Here is a 15,569-nt window from a genome sequence, read left to right on the forward strand (position 1 = left end):
CTCATAGACAAGAGCCGTTGCAATCCCACTAGAGGAGAGAATCCTGGCAGGAATCATGGAAAAGCTGATTTATCATGGGTCTCCTACTGTGTATTTTTAATTATATCTAAAATAAGATCCATCTACTATAAAGGGGGTGGTTATTATTTCTGTAAGGACCAAGTCTTTTGGCTTACATTGTAATTCAAGCACAATATTTTCCTATATTGAAGAGTTATTCTTTTAAGCTTCATAAAGTAATTCAACTTGTTTAGTTCTAAAAATCATCTTCTTTACAACCTTATTTACTTTGCATTCTTTGCAATCCATATTTGATATTTTTATTTATCCTTACGATTTGTAATAAGCTATACCACATATTCTTAGAACTACGTACAAATTCAACTCTATCCATTTTTCGGGTAAACAAATCCAATAACCAATTACACAAAAACCATACACAGAAACAAACGAATTCAGATAAAAACCATACCTAGAAACAATACTGATGGTAACATGTTTACTTAATCCAAGAGGACACTAAGTCAAATAAACAAGTTATTTCTCATTTTGCATCGTAGCCACTAACACTAGACTAGGAGGGGGAAAGGGGGCAAATCACAAGAGCATGTTGGTTTAATCTCTGAGGCTTTAATTTCAAGTTTCTCGTTTATCATTGACAGGTGCCTCCACATATCATGCATCTCATCATTCAAACGAAAGGCAATTGAATACAAGACGATTATCTAGGATATAACTCAGTTATCGACACCTCATTTTGTGATGAACGGGGCGTTCTTGAATTGTATTCTTGAATAAGCGAATTCTCCGGGTTACCATCATTGTGCATAGAGTATGCAGGCCCTGAAGGCAATGGAAGGCTCAGAGAGAGGCTACTAAGCATGAGAACAACTGTTGCCATGGTTGGTCTATCAGCAGCATTTTCTTGAACACACAATAAAGCTATGTGGATGCATCTCGTTATGTCACGAACTAGTCCTGAGCTTCCCATTAATATGGGGTCTATCAAATGTGAAGATGTTCCTTCACGCCAGTTTGTCCAAGCCTGTGACATTATGATTCAAGAGTTTAACTTCTATATACTAGCAGTGTAAAAGAGTTATATGCATGAAGATGGTCTAAACTAGTTTGGCATTGAGGTTTAGTTGATTAATCAACTAGGTTACGTACATAGCTCAAAAGGTCTTCCACAGATTCTCCGTTTCTGAAACAAGTGTTTCTTTGGCCACTTAAAATTTCTAGGACTAGTACTCCAAAGCTAAAAACATCTGATTTGACTGAAAATTGTCCGTGCATTGCATACTCTGGTGCCATATATCCGCTGCAAAAGAGAAACAACGATTATAAGACTTTTCTAGCATACGGCACCATCACTGTAGGGACGATAAAAATTCTAGTTGGACAAATTAAGGTGCAGAAAAAAAAATACAAAAATGAGGTAACCATTTAGAAAGCAGTTACATTAACAAATTAAAGTTCATCTTAAAAATTGTAGTAACATTTCGACGAATGATTTTGTTTTACGAGTAGTCTCTAGGTTTTTGTTCTTGCTAGCTAAATGGTTAAAAAATCCTTCGAAACGATATGAAAAATAACAGTCTCTCGTTTGAGATGTAAAACTTACTAGGTCCCAACAATTCTGCTTGTGTTGCCTTGAGTTTCATCCAATGCAAATAGCCTTGCCATGCCAAAATCTGAGATTTTAGGATTCATATCTGCATCTAGTAGAACATTACTAGCTTTGAGATCACGATGAATGATCCGAAGTCTAGAATCCTCATGAAGATAAAGAATTCCCCTAGCAACGCCTCCTATGATTCTGGATCGCCTTTCCCAATCCAATTGCCTACGTTTAACCGAATCTGTTTTCTCATTGGACGAACATTAAATGAAGAACATAAATTATTGATGCTCAAGCTCCATATTTTATGAAAAGTATAACTTCTATATATTAACAGAGTAGAAGAATTAGACTAGCAGATAAACAAAAAGTTAATGCATACCAAATAAAAAGTGGTCAAGGCTTGCATTAGGAACAAATTCATAGACAAGAAGCCTCTCTGTTCCATCTAGACAAAATCCTCGCAACCTAACCAAATTCCTGTGTTGAAGCCTGGCAACAAGCAAAACCTCGTTTTTGAATTCTAGATCACCTTGGCCTGAACCTGCTGACAATCTTTTTACCGCTACTTCTTGTCCATTTGGAAGCTTACCCTGAAACATATCAGAACAAAGTAAAAAACAGTATTATTGGTCCAACTAGGTTGTTATGCAACAAGGACTTAACTTATTTACATTGAGAGTGTTGAGAATTTTTACACAATAAAAGTTAAACTCTTGCAACAATAAGTAAGCTAAATAACCTTGTACACAGGACCAAATCCTCCTTGTCCCAACTTATTAGCATTTGAGAAGTTATCTGTTGCTGCTCGAATTGCCGAAAAATCATATTGCAAGGACTCCGCAGTACTAGTATCATCCCCATGCATGCCTTCACCAATGTAGTAGTAGTAGTAGGCATACAATAAATTAGTGAAACATGGTCTTAAAATTTTCAGTTTTCCTTAATCATTGTCTATTAATAAACTACGCTTACTCTCAATTGGGTTCAGCAGCTGCTCCCTCTTTTGCCTCTTCCTCAAGATGACAAAAGTAAAAACAATAAAAATAACAACCGTGACAGTGGGCACAACAATAATGATGACAGTTCGAGCGGTTACTACAAAAACACGCCTCAAATTAGTGTGCTGGTAGCCATTAATAACCAAAACTCCCTCGTTCAATAGAGAATAACAACTTCTTAAATCTGAAAACAATTTAAATTGAACTTTCCATTTTATAAGTAATGAGAAACTTTAATTGCCATACAAATATTACGGTATATTTAATATTACATGTTTTAAAAGTTTTATAGTTACACAAATATATTGTGGCTTCTTTAAGCTTACAAGTTGCAAAAGTCTTTCTATGTTTTTGAATTTCGTGCCTGGAACGTAGGGACTTTTTTTGTCTTTCATCAAAATTCCCAAAACCCAGATTAGTTTGATAGCCCCCAGCCCCAGTCCCTGGCCGGCTCAGCCAACAATCCCTCCCTCCCTCTGATTCTCTCCGCCATCCTTCTCTCCCGTCCCCCACTTTCTCTCTTCTCCTTCTCTCAATACACAGATTTGAGAAGCTGTACAAAGTTAAGGAACATTTCTTCACAGATCGCCTACTAGCCAAATGCCCCAACATTTTTCTACATTTCGGTCCTAGAGATATATACCATTTCTTCATTCTCCAATTCAAAAAGCAATTTGGGTTCTACAGCTTCTGTCACAGCTTAATAAAGTCAAGTCTCTTTCGACAAGGCAATGGATAGACTGAGATAATGAGGGAGCAATGATGGACAGATGGCTTCAGTCACAGCTTCAAAAAAGAAAAGAAAAAATGAAGAAATGTTATTTGGCTCTTCCCCATTTTCTTATTGTCTTCATTTCCTAAAGTTCTTACTTTGATAGGTGACACATTGTCTCATTTTGATATCCGTGGTCTCTATTCAATTATAATTAATATTGGATCTAGAATCAACCATATATTTGCTCCCAATAGACTTAGCAATCCCATAATTCTAGGAGGAATTCCAATCACCTTTTTGCTTTGAGGTTCACTTTTGGTGACTTAGTAAAGAAATAATGTCAGGTAATATGCTCGTATAACCTTATTGTTCGACCAACATGGAATTTAAAATCTGAAAGACGGAGAGGTTAAAAGTAGAAGTGACTAACAATTCCGTAAAGATCTCACTTACCTGATGGTGGTGGAGGTGGTGGTGGTGGCGATTGCCATAAGGGTGACGGTGGCGGTGGCCATACGGGTGGCGGAGCTTCAGTCGGTAGCTCATTGGAAAAAGGGTATACTTGAAATATAAAATTGCAGCTGGGCATCAAAACATTGGCAGCCAGCTTTCCATAACATGGACAGCTAGGTAATCTTTCATAACCAGTTCTTAAACAGTTGAAGCATTCTTCGGCTGATAAATCCGCAGTACACTGTACAAGTGCATGTATAGTCTGAAAATCAGGTCCACGAGTACTATTTCTAGCAAGCTTGCGTTTACCTCCTGCTGAAGCTTTACTTTGTAAACTTTCCAACAAGGTTCTTAGATCTTCTTGCATAAACTCGTCGGGGCTAGAGACATTTGCCGTGTTATATATAAAAACCAAAGGGTTATTTGACATGGTGCCTATGATGGACTCATTTGAATATCGTAGCGTACAATCATCATAATAACCAAAGCCCGATTTCTTGTAAGGACATACCTCTAAGATCTTAAGAGTCGCATTAGTTATACAATTACGGCATGTTTGTGATTCCACATCTCCTCTGCATTGCGCGATGACACTAACCTTGTCAGGGTTGGCCTATGGAAGTGTTATAGAACCCATAACTATCCATATTGCGTGAAAGAGTGGACAGGAGTGTGTTAAGGTTAGTGTCGTATGCACCATTTGGGGAGAACTCAGTCTTATTATCTGCACATGCATAAGATCTGAAACTAGGCTGTGCTACGCTGAGGTCGAAAAGGTAGTAAAATTGGAATATTAGAATAACCAGCCATTCCAAGAAACCCATAGCTGTCTGCCCAATCTACGCAAAGCTTAATTAGCGTTTCAGAGAGAGTATAAAGAGAATGGCTGTGCTCGTTTTGGTAGGAGGATTATACTGAATCTGATATTTCAGTTTTTGAAGTCTTCACAACTTTTTGTTATTGGAAGATTGACTCTGACTTTTCAGCTTATGAAGTTGTATACGGTTAAAACCGGTCCTCGATCATGAAAATCGATCGAGGATGGCATCTCAGTCAAGGGGTATCTTCATGGAGAACCCGATCGAATTCCGAGACGGGGGCGTCGAGCTTGGGGCGTCCGAATCGACCAAGGTAACGTCGACCGGTACTGGTCCCGAACATCGATCACCAAGCTCGAAACCAAGGCCAAGGTTCCGATCCGACACCGAGCTCGAGTCTGTATCGAGCTCACAGACAAAAAGTTGTTACAACTGCACTAAAGGAGAGAATCTTGGCGGGAACTAAGGAGGAGACACACCATCATGGGTCCTCCACTAGTAATATTTTTCCATTACGCTGCTAATGATAAAGTAGTGATCCTTGGCTATAAAAGGAAAAATAGATTGTAATAGAAGACATCTTCCTTGAGATAAAGAATTCATTGTGTTTACCTTTCTAAAACTCACTAAGTATCTTTGTTTATCATTTCCTATTTTACCTCATAAATAGGTGTATTGTTATATTCAGATTAAAGGAATCTACTTACCCTTAGAACCATACATAAATTCAACGTTATTCGATTTTTCGGGTAAATAGTTTGGCGCCCACCTTGGGGCTAAGGATAACAAGTGATAATTTGATACAAATATACAGTACACTCCAGCTTGCAACTTCATACCAGCAATGGCTCTGCCAATCGACCTCGAAGCTGGCCTTCAGGATGAAACCAACAACTTGGTGCCCATGGCCGAAAGGCTACCCAACAACGACAACGAGGCTCGAATCGAGGAACCCGAAATTAAAGCCGAAGTACCAGTAGATATCAATTCACGAATGGCTCTAGAAGCGAATCAGCGTTCCGAGCAGGAAAGAAGCGTTCAGGGTGGCGCTCGACCCATAGCCCGAGACACCCACAGCACGGGAGAAATCGGGGTCAGCTTGCGTATGATTTTCGAAATGCTACAAGCCCAACAAGTAGTGATAGCTCAGTTGCAGAGCCAAACTCATATGCAAAGTAATCCAAACTCCAATCCACTTCTTCGAGAAGTAACCCCCAGAACAGAGCCCGACACAATGAAATCGAACGAGGGAGAATCAGGAGCCGCTCCTGAAATTGCTAAACTGCTCGAGGAACTCATAAAACGAGTCGAAGCCAACGACAAAAAATTCGAAACGTATGATGCTAGGATCGATCAGATCCCGGGGGCTCCGCCCATGATGAAAGGGCTTGATTCGAAGAAGTTCATACAAAAGCCTTTTCCATCGAGCGCGACCCCGAAACCAATCCCAAAAAAGTTCCGCATGCCCGCATGTTTACCCGAAAAATCGGATAACGTTGAATTTATGTATGGTTCTAAGGGTAAGTAGATTCCTTTGATCTGAATATAACAATACACCTATTTATGAGGTAAAATAGGAAATGATGAACAAAGATACTTAGTGAGCTTTAGAAAGGTAAATACAATGAATTCTTTATCCCAAGGAAGATGTCTTCTATTACAATCTATTTTTCCTTTTATAGCCAAGGATCACTACTTTATCATTAGCAGCGTAATGGAAAAATATTACTAGTGGAGGACCCATGATGGTGTGTCTCCTCCTTAGTTCCCGCCAAGATTCTCTCCTTTAGTGCAGTTGTAACAGCTTTTTGTGTGTGAGCTCGATACAGACTCGAGCTCGGTGTCGGATCGGAACCTTGGCCTTGGTTTCGAGCTTGGTGATCGATGTTCGGGACCAGTACCGGTCGACGTTACCTTGGTCGATTCGGACGCCCCAAGCTCGACGCCCCAGTCTCAGAATTCGACCGGGTTCTCCATGAAGATACCCCTTGACTGAGATGCCATCCTCGATCGATTTTCATGATCGAGGACTGGTTTTAACCGTATACAGATAGCCCCCTCGTTTCTTGGAAAGGAGATGACGAGAAACGATATGATTTCCCTAAGGTTCGCCCGAATCAACGATGATATTCTATCGACTTTGACTATGACGTGCGTGATTGTTGTCCCATCGATTTGGTTTTATCGAAGCATTTAATGTGTGTCAGTCGGTGGTCGGCCACCGCCAGAAACGAATCGCCATGCCTTATAAATAGTTTTCCCATATAATGTTTTCCATTTTTGTGCTTCCTATTTTCCCAAATTCCCTTTGAATATTCTCTACTTCGTTGATATAGCGCTGCTTATACCAGAGTTTCGGTGTTGACCCCTCTTTTACCTTCCTTTGCGACTTTTCTTCTCATATTAATGGCAAAAATTTCAAAAATCGTACCTCACAAGGAGAAAGCTTCCTCCTCACGACTTTTCAGCTTATGAAGTCACTGGACAATATGAAAGGATTAAAAGCATTGAAATAGATGGGAGTGGATACTAATTAAGGAGAAGATATATTATTGGCAGTTCCTCTCTAGGCTTTGAAACTTTCAAAAGGTAATTCAATATAACGCGTTTTTGTGGAGTCTCTTCTCCCATTTCCAAAAAATGTGGGGACCTTTCAGTTCTTTCGTTGAATCTATTACCACATCGAACTTTCTTTTATCTGTGATAGGATTTCAAACTTGCAACCTTTTCTAAAGTTTGAAATTTTATTTCCTTGTATTACATAGGTGTTTACTGTTTAGTACTTCCTCCTTTCCATTTTAATTGTCACTTTAGATTAAAAAAAAAACAATTGTCTCAAAATTATAGTAGTAACTTTAGGAATTCAATACTAAATATGTTATTCATTTCCAACTATATGCTTAATATTAAAGAAATAGTAAGTTCCTTTTTATTTTAATTTATCATGTAGCAATTTGGAATCACAGTGAGCTCAAGAATGTGGAAAGAAAATGGGGCACAAAAAGTTAACATTGTGGTAAGAGTTTGCTTAGGAAGTGCTAGACCTAACTGTCAGTTGAGAATTATGCAAAGCTGATGCCTGGGCTAAGGGGACTCTAGTCGAGAGCCTTTAGCGAGAGAAGTAAAATACAGGAAGGCATGTAGAGGCAAAAACCGAAGATTCGAAGGTTATGAGTTCATTTGCATATATTAATAAAATATTTTAAGACAAATAGTACAAGATTTGAAACCAAAAGTTACTATGTTTAACCTAACCTAGATACCGAATGCTAGCTCTGTCCTGTTTAAGGTAAGAAGTGAGCCACCAGGTAAGTGACACATTAAAACTCCCTGATTTTTTGGCTCTGCATCTACAATCTGCTCTCACTCCTATCTTTTGCTTTCCCTGTTTTTGAGAGAGCACATCTTTACCCAATTCTCACATACAAGCACACTGAAAGAATGCATACCACTTTTTCGACATAACGCTTGACTAACATATCTGTCTTTCTAGAGTTGTATTGTTTTTTGGCATGCTAAGGAGAAAGTGTAGGGGTGATGTGGTTATATTTCCAAGTGATGTGACCTGCAACTGGGATAAGCAGTCTTTTGGGTTTGAATCATTTGCTATGCTTGAGAAGGATCATCTCATGGCTTACCTGCATACACTTATTAAATTGAATTGTCTATGTACCACTCTTACTCTGAATTTCGTCCACCAGCTCTCTTTCGCCTCTTTTTTAAAGATGACAGAAATATAAATAATAGGCATAACGATTGTAACAGTTGGCACAACGATTGTAATGATGATTCGAGCGGATTTATCATCCTTTTAACCCCCACAAAACGTCAAGTTAGCATTAATCTCAGCTTTTTAGCATTACCAAGTACTCCTCATGCAAGAAGTTACCTTCTCATACCCGTGTCACTTGTCCTGCATCCCTTTTCAGGTTATTTTAATAATTTCTTTTAGTATGCCAAAAAATAACTTTTTCCCTGTTCGAGAATTTGAAATGTTTGAAGCTAAATTAAATTAGAATAGTTCAATATTTAGAATTTAGATATTTAAAAACTACATAAAAAGTATTATAATTTACAATTCTTCTCATGACAACATGATAAAAAAAAATACATTTTCAAATATAGTTCAAAGTTTATATAGTTTACTCTGGAAAAGCAAAAATGTTCACTGGAACGGTATTGTATTACTAATTACAAAGGGAGTCATTTGGTTCAATTGTAGATTAGTGTAATTATCTTTCAAACCAAAAAAAAAATACTACTACTTATGATTCAGATTAAATCCTAGTGCGAAACGCAAAGTCATCAATCACTCAATCTCAAGTCTAAACTAATAGGAGGTCGAACAAATAAAAAAGTAAATAAGAAAATTCAGAGAAAAGGCTATTATGTCCAAGGATGTTAACGAGGATATAACTCAGTTATCGACGCCTCATTTCGTGACGAAGAAGTAGATTTACTTTTGGCTAGTTCTCTAGATTCTGACATTCTTGAATTGTATTCTTGAATAAGCGAAGCCTCTGCGCTAATATCATTGTGCATATAATATGCAGGCCCTGAAGGAACTGGAAGACTCAAAGAGAGGCTACTGAGCATGAGAACTACTGCAGCCATAGTTGGTCTATCTGCCACATTTTCTTGAACACACAATAAAGCAATGTGGATACATCTCATTATGTCACGAACCAGTCCCGTGCTTCCCCTCAACATGGGGTCTATCAAATTTGCAGCTGTTCCTTCGCGCCAGTTCGACCAAGTCTGCAGTGATAATTCAATTCTCAGAATAAGACGAATCATATATCATCATACTGCCTCCGATCATAAGAGTATTCACAACCCTTAAGAAAAACACTAAACAACCCTACTCATAAGAGTATTTGTACTGAAAAAAATATAAGAGCCTTTGTCTAAATTAAATCTTTATTTTTCTCTTAAACGTCTCACTTAGTTAGCGTTCAACTTATTGGAGCAGTGTGAATTTGAAAAAGAAAAAGTACCTTGGAATAAATTTACTTTACCAAAAGACTATATTTGGGAGGTAGAGGGAGTAACATATATTTCATATGTAGCAGATCCCGACCAGTTTAGGGTTGATGAATACTTAATTGATTGACCTGGTTACTTACATAGCTCAAAAGGTCTTCCACGGATTCTCCATTTCTGAAAGAAGTGTTTCTTTGGCCACTTAAAATTTCTAGGACTAGTACTCCAAAGCTGAAAACATCTGATTTGACTGAGAATTGTCCGTGCATCGCATATTCTGGTGCCATATATCCACTGGAAAACAAAAACAAGAGTTACATGACATTCTGCAACTTAGATATGATTCAGTTGTTAAAGATTGTTTTTTTTTTTGGTACAAATATATGTTGCACTTCACATGAACAGACTCAGGTAAAAAGGCCAAAAAATAAATTCTGGAGTTTATTGTCCAAAAACGGTGCGATCAGCCACTCAATAAGATGTCAAAACTGGGAACTCCTTGATGTTAAAATTCAGACCACATGTAAAGGCCAGTAAAGAACTGAAATATTTGTTAATGAACTTAGGAAGACACAGTAAAACGTTGTGCTGCAATTTATACTGCAAATTGGGTATTTATGGTCTCGTGATGTCTGCTTTCTTTTTTCTGCCTTCCCTTAGTGAGAATGTATCTCGCTGCAATGTGAAGACAACTCTTAGACCAATGATCTATTCTTGGCTGAGCAAACTGCAAGTTTGATAAGTTAAGACCTACACCTTATATTATGCTGCCAAGAGATCATATGTAATTAACCTCTCTGAACAAGGAGAATTCATATGCTGATAAGAAAAAGGGAAAAGTTTTGTTCTGGACAAGAAAAAAATTGTTCAAGACAAGATCAAGATTGTGCATATTCATTCCCAGAACTGACTCTGGAAAAAAAATTCATTTTCATCATCAGACAATGCACCTTTGTTAGTGACCAAATTGAGAACAAAACTATAGGTATATGACCATTCACCTCGAATAATTCAAATTCTAGACACAAACAAAGTCCTATTTCAATAAAATTGAGGTAACCAGTCCAGAAGAGATTACAATGACATGTTGAAAATTCAAGTCACATTTCAAGGGAAGATTTGCCTATGTCTCGATGCAGCTTTTATTCTTGTTAAATGTTTAAGAATTCTTCCCAAGCCCCAGCGATATGAAAAATAACAGTCGATCTAGTGAGAGTTATAAAACTTACTAGGTCCCAACAATTCTGCTTGTGCTGCCTCGAGTTTCATCCAGTGTAAATAGCCTTGCCATGCCAAAGTCTGAGATTTTAGGATTCATTTCTGCATCTAGTAGAATATTACTAGCTTTGAGATCACGATGAATGATCCGAAGTCTGGAATCCTCATGAAGATAAAGAATTCCCCTAGCAACACCTCCTATGATTTTTGATCGCCTTTCCCAATCCAATTGCCTACGTTTAACCGAATCTGCTTTCTCATTGGACAAACAAAATAAATACTAATAAGCTTCATATCTATAAAAAGTTTTAACTTCTATATACTGGCAGTGTAAAAGATTAGGGCAACTAAAAGATTTAAAGTTAAGCAGTACAAACCAAATAAAAAGTGGTCAAGGCTTGCATTGGGAACAAATTCGTAGACAAGAAGTCTCTCTATTCCATAAAGGCAAAATCCCAGCAACCTAACCAAATTCCTGTGTTGAAGCCTGGCGACTAACAAGACCTCGTTTTTGAATTCTAGATCACCTTGGCCTGAGTCTGCAGACAATCTTTTCACTGCTACTTCTTGTCCATTTGGAAGCTTACCCTGAAGCAGACGAGCACAAATTGAAAGAATGATTTAATTATATACACTTACAGAATTTTTGCGCTATAAAAGTTAAACTCATGCAACAATAAGTAAATTTAATATAATCACCTTGTACACAGGACCAAATCCGCCTTGTCCCAACTTATTAACATCTGAGAAGTTATTTGTTGCTGCTCTAATTGTAGAAAAATCATATTGCAGGGATTCTGCAGTACTCATATCATCCACATGTATACCTTCACCAACGTAGTAGTAATAGCACAGAACAAATTAGTGAAACATGGTCTCAATTAAATTCAACTTTCCTTAATCATTGTAGGTTAATACGCCACACTTACTCTCTCTTTTGTCCACCAACTTCCTCTTTCGCCTCTTCATCAAGATGACAGGAATACAAACAATAAAAATAATAACTGTGACAGTGGGCACAACAATAATGATGACAGTTCGTGCGGTTTTATCATCCTTCCCTACAAAAATGCTTCAAGTTAGTATTAGGTTAGCAAATACTTTTTCATGTAAAAGCATGATCAAATGCATCTACCCAAAGTTCCACATCACAAAATCAAATAGGCAATATGTAATGATGTTAAAAGTTTAAGGAGAAAATTGTAGCTGTCGACTTAACTTATAAACACAAATTTTTCTTTTTAAAACACAAAAGATCTCATAGTTTCTAACCCTCAATAAAAGACAAAAAGATAATACCTCTTCTTCTTAGATTTTTTTTCTCTCTAGAATAATTCAAGAAAAATTACAAATTTACAACACTGCCTATTCTTATTTTCTACAGTTCTTTTCACTTCTCACGTAATGTTAACAAAAATAGCAATTTGAATTGAAGTATATAATTATTGTATACATCAACATTTTAACGGATCAAGCTAAATCCAAAAATTCAAGATACTACAAGACGACTCTTGAAATTCTAGGAGTCTATGAGGGTTGCTTGAAGTCTACTCTACCAAAACCCTATCTTGAAAGCTACTCTACCCTAGCCCTAGGCCACTCATATAAAAAGGGTTATATAATCCCTTAAAAAAGATCTCAAAAATAGATATCTCAAAATCCCATAAACTCACGGAATATGCACAAAGAGATCGAATATACGATCTCCGAAATTCCATAAAACTCTTGAAATATTCATTAAGAGATTGAAGACGTGTCAAATATGTCTTGCTCAAAATTCTAGCAACATTCAAGATCCAAATGGAGTACTGCTACATGCTTCTTGATCATCAAATATATCAAGGGGATGCATATCATGCTAAATTCATACGGATAACAAATCGGAGGGAAGAATCAAGGGATAAACAGAATTATACCCGCAACATTTATCAATAAAATTAAATTTTTTCGTATTTATATTGTGGTTACAATTTATTTTTGTATCACAAATAATTTGTTGCAAACAATTATATATACATATGTTAACTAGGCAAAATATTTTATAATGACCAAATTACAAGCACCATAGGGTATATGAGTAAAATTATGGTCAACAATTCAGTTAATCCTGTTAATTATATATATATATATATATATATATATATATATATATATATATATATATATATTTTCCGGTTAATTATATATATGCACCTTACATCTGAACTTTTGTATACTTGCAGTATTCTAGAACAAATTTGGCCTCTCAAGTCACAGATAATTGTGATCAATATCTTGGAAAATAAGTTACTTAAAACTACCAGGACATGTTAAAATACACTTATTGTATAAACGCTTCTTTACACTGTGAGTATACATAAATTAAATCTCAGTCACTCCTCTTGGAGAACAGCTATGGCCGGGGGATATGGATCTTCTTTGCTGCCGAGGCCAAAATAAGAGGCTCGACTTGAATAGCGTGTCCCCAGAAGCTGAATAGAAAGATGAAGTGGCTAACAATTCCATAAGAGGATTTCAAATACCTGGTTGTGGCAGTGGCGGTGAAGCTGGTGGTGGCAGTGGCAATGAGGCAAGTGGTGGCGGAGCTTCAGCAAATGACTCGTTGAAGAAAGAGTAAGGTTCATACCGAATAATGCAGCTGGGCATCAAGTAGTAGTTTCCCCGCTTTGCATAACACTCACAATCAGGTAAAGTTTGATAGCCAGTGGTCAAACAATTGAAGCAATCGTCAGCTGATAAATCGGCTGTGCACTGTACAAGTGCATATACTGTCACAAAATCTGGAGCAAGAGTAATATTGGTCGCAAACTTACGCTTCCCGCCCTCTGAAGCTCGACTTCGTAAACTTTCCAACATGGGTGTCAGATATCGGTTAAAGAACAATTGGGGGTTCGAGAAATTTTGGTTGTAATAATAAATTTTCTTTGGGTCAGTTAAGACGGTGCCTATGAAGGACACATTCGAATATCTTATCAGACACTTATCATAAATACCAAAGGCGGATTTCTTGTGAGGGCATACCTCTAAAATCAAGCGAGTAGCATTTTTTATACAATCACGGCATGTTTGTAAATCGACATCTCCTCTACACTGAGCGATGACACTAACCTTGTTGGGATCTTGGCCTATGGAAGTGTTATAAAACCCATCACTATCTATGTTAAGTGAAAGAGAGGAGAGGACTGTGTTAAGGTTTGTGCCATATGCACCATTCGGAGAGTACTCTGTCTCATTACCTTCACATGTCGATTGAAAAGTGAAATTAGGCTGTGCTATGCTGAGGTAGAAAAGGAAGTAAAAGTGGAATATTAGAATGACCAGCCATTTCAAGAAACTCATAGCTGTCTTCCCCATCCACATCTACTCAAAAGCTAGCTTAACGTGGTATAAATAGAATGGATGTGCTCATTTTGTTAGGAAGATTCAATCCGATTTTTCAGTCTTTGAAGTCTTCACAACTTTTTGTCATTGGACTCTGACTTTTCTGCATATGAAGTCGATGGAAAATAAAGGAGAGTTATCTGCTTTCAAGGCTTTGAAGCTTTTGAAATAATCGAAAATTTTCAAAAAGGAATTTAAAATTACGCGTTTTTGTGGAGGCTATTACTTCAGTTCCACAAAATGTAGGGAGGGACCTTTCAGTTCTTTCACTATATTTATTACACATGGAACTTTCTTTCATCTATTGCCGTGAAGGACCATTTCCTAAATGGTCATGTGGTTTAGTTTTATGAACCTATCACTTTTATCTCTCTCTTTGCACATAAGCTGAATATGTGTTCCCTTATATTATAGGGGTGCTTAGGTCTTGCGGACTTCCAAATTCAAATCCGAACATACTCCTAAGTCTGAAATTATCATACGAAGCTATTTCCATCATCGAAATTCCATTCCGGGGTCGTTTGTTCAAAAGTTAACTCTCCGGTCGACTCTTTCCATTTAAGCTTCTAAATAAGCATTTTTCTTTAAATTAAATTCCGAATCTTCCAAACACCAAACTCAACCACACACGTAGGTCATAATATATATTGTGAAGTTTCTCGAGACCTTAAGTCACTGGACGAGGCGTAATTTCTTCAAACGACAAGTCGGGTACAACTGCTATATTACACAGGTTATTTGACTAGTGAGTGTCTTGACTATACCTCGTCACTACTCCACCGAGGTTAGTCTTGATACTTACTGGGTACCGACTGTGATGTACTCATACTATACTTCTGCACATTTTTGTGAAGAGACAGGTATTGGAGATATCAGACTCGGGCAGAGTTAGTGTGTTGATCGCAAGGATTCAAGGTAGAACTACTTTCGTCGCAGTCCCTTAGAGTCTTTCCATTTTATTGTACTGTCAACTCTTATTCGAACAGTATTGTATATTCGATCTTTGAGATTATTGCATGTATTCAGTTAGAGTTCGTGACTCAGTATTACCAGTCTCTTGAATAGAACATAGCTTAATTACGTGTTTAAACTGCAAGAAACTTAATATTAATAGCTGGTAATTAGGTGTGTACATGGACCGGGTTGGTTCGATTTTTATCAAAATCAAACCAAACCAACCATATCGGTTTGGATTGGTTCGGTTTTGTCAGATTTTTTGGATTTTTTGTTACTTAAATATTATTTCAATCTTATTTTATTAAATTTTTTATAAGTAAATATATGTTTAATAAAATTATAAAAAATTGACAAACATATTATCTATTAAAATATTCTTATGGGAGAATTTTCTTAGTAACACATAATAATTATTTTTTTAG

The 15,569-nt window shown here is 37.1% G+C and overlaps 1 pseudogene; it reads right to left on the reverse strand.

The window, feature by feature from the left end:
• Window positions 1-422: 422 nt before the first annotated feature.
• LOC104109808 (uncharacterized) lies at window positions 423-14,368 on the reverse strand (annotated as a pseudogene).
• Between the last annotated feature and the right edge of the window lie 1,201 nt (window positions 14,369-15,569).

The sequence above is a fragment of the Nicotiana tomentosiformis genome, chromosome 2 (assembly GCF_000390325.3).
Source record: "Nicotiana tomentosiformis chromosome 2, ASM39032v3, whole genome shotgun sequence".
NCBI classification, from domain to species: Eukaryota; Viridiplantae; Streptophyta; class Magnoliopsida; order Solanales; family Solanaceae; genus Nicotiana; species Nicotiana tomentosiformis.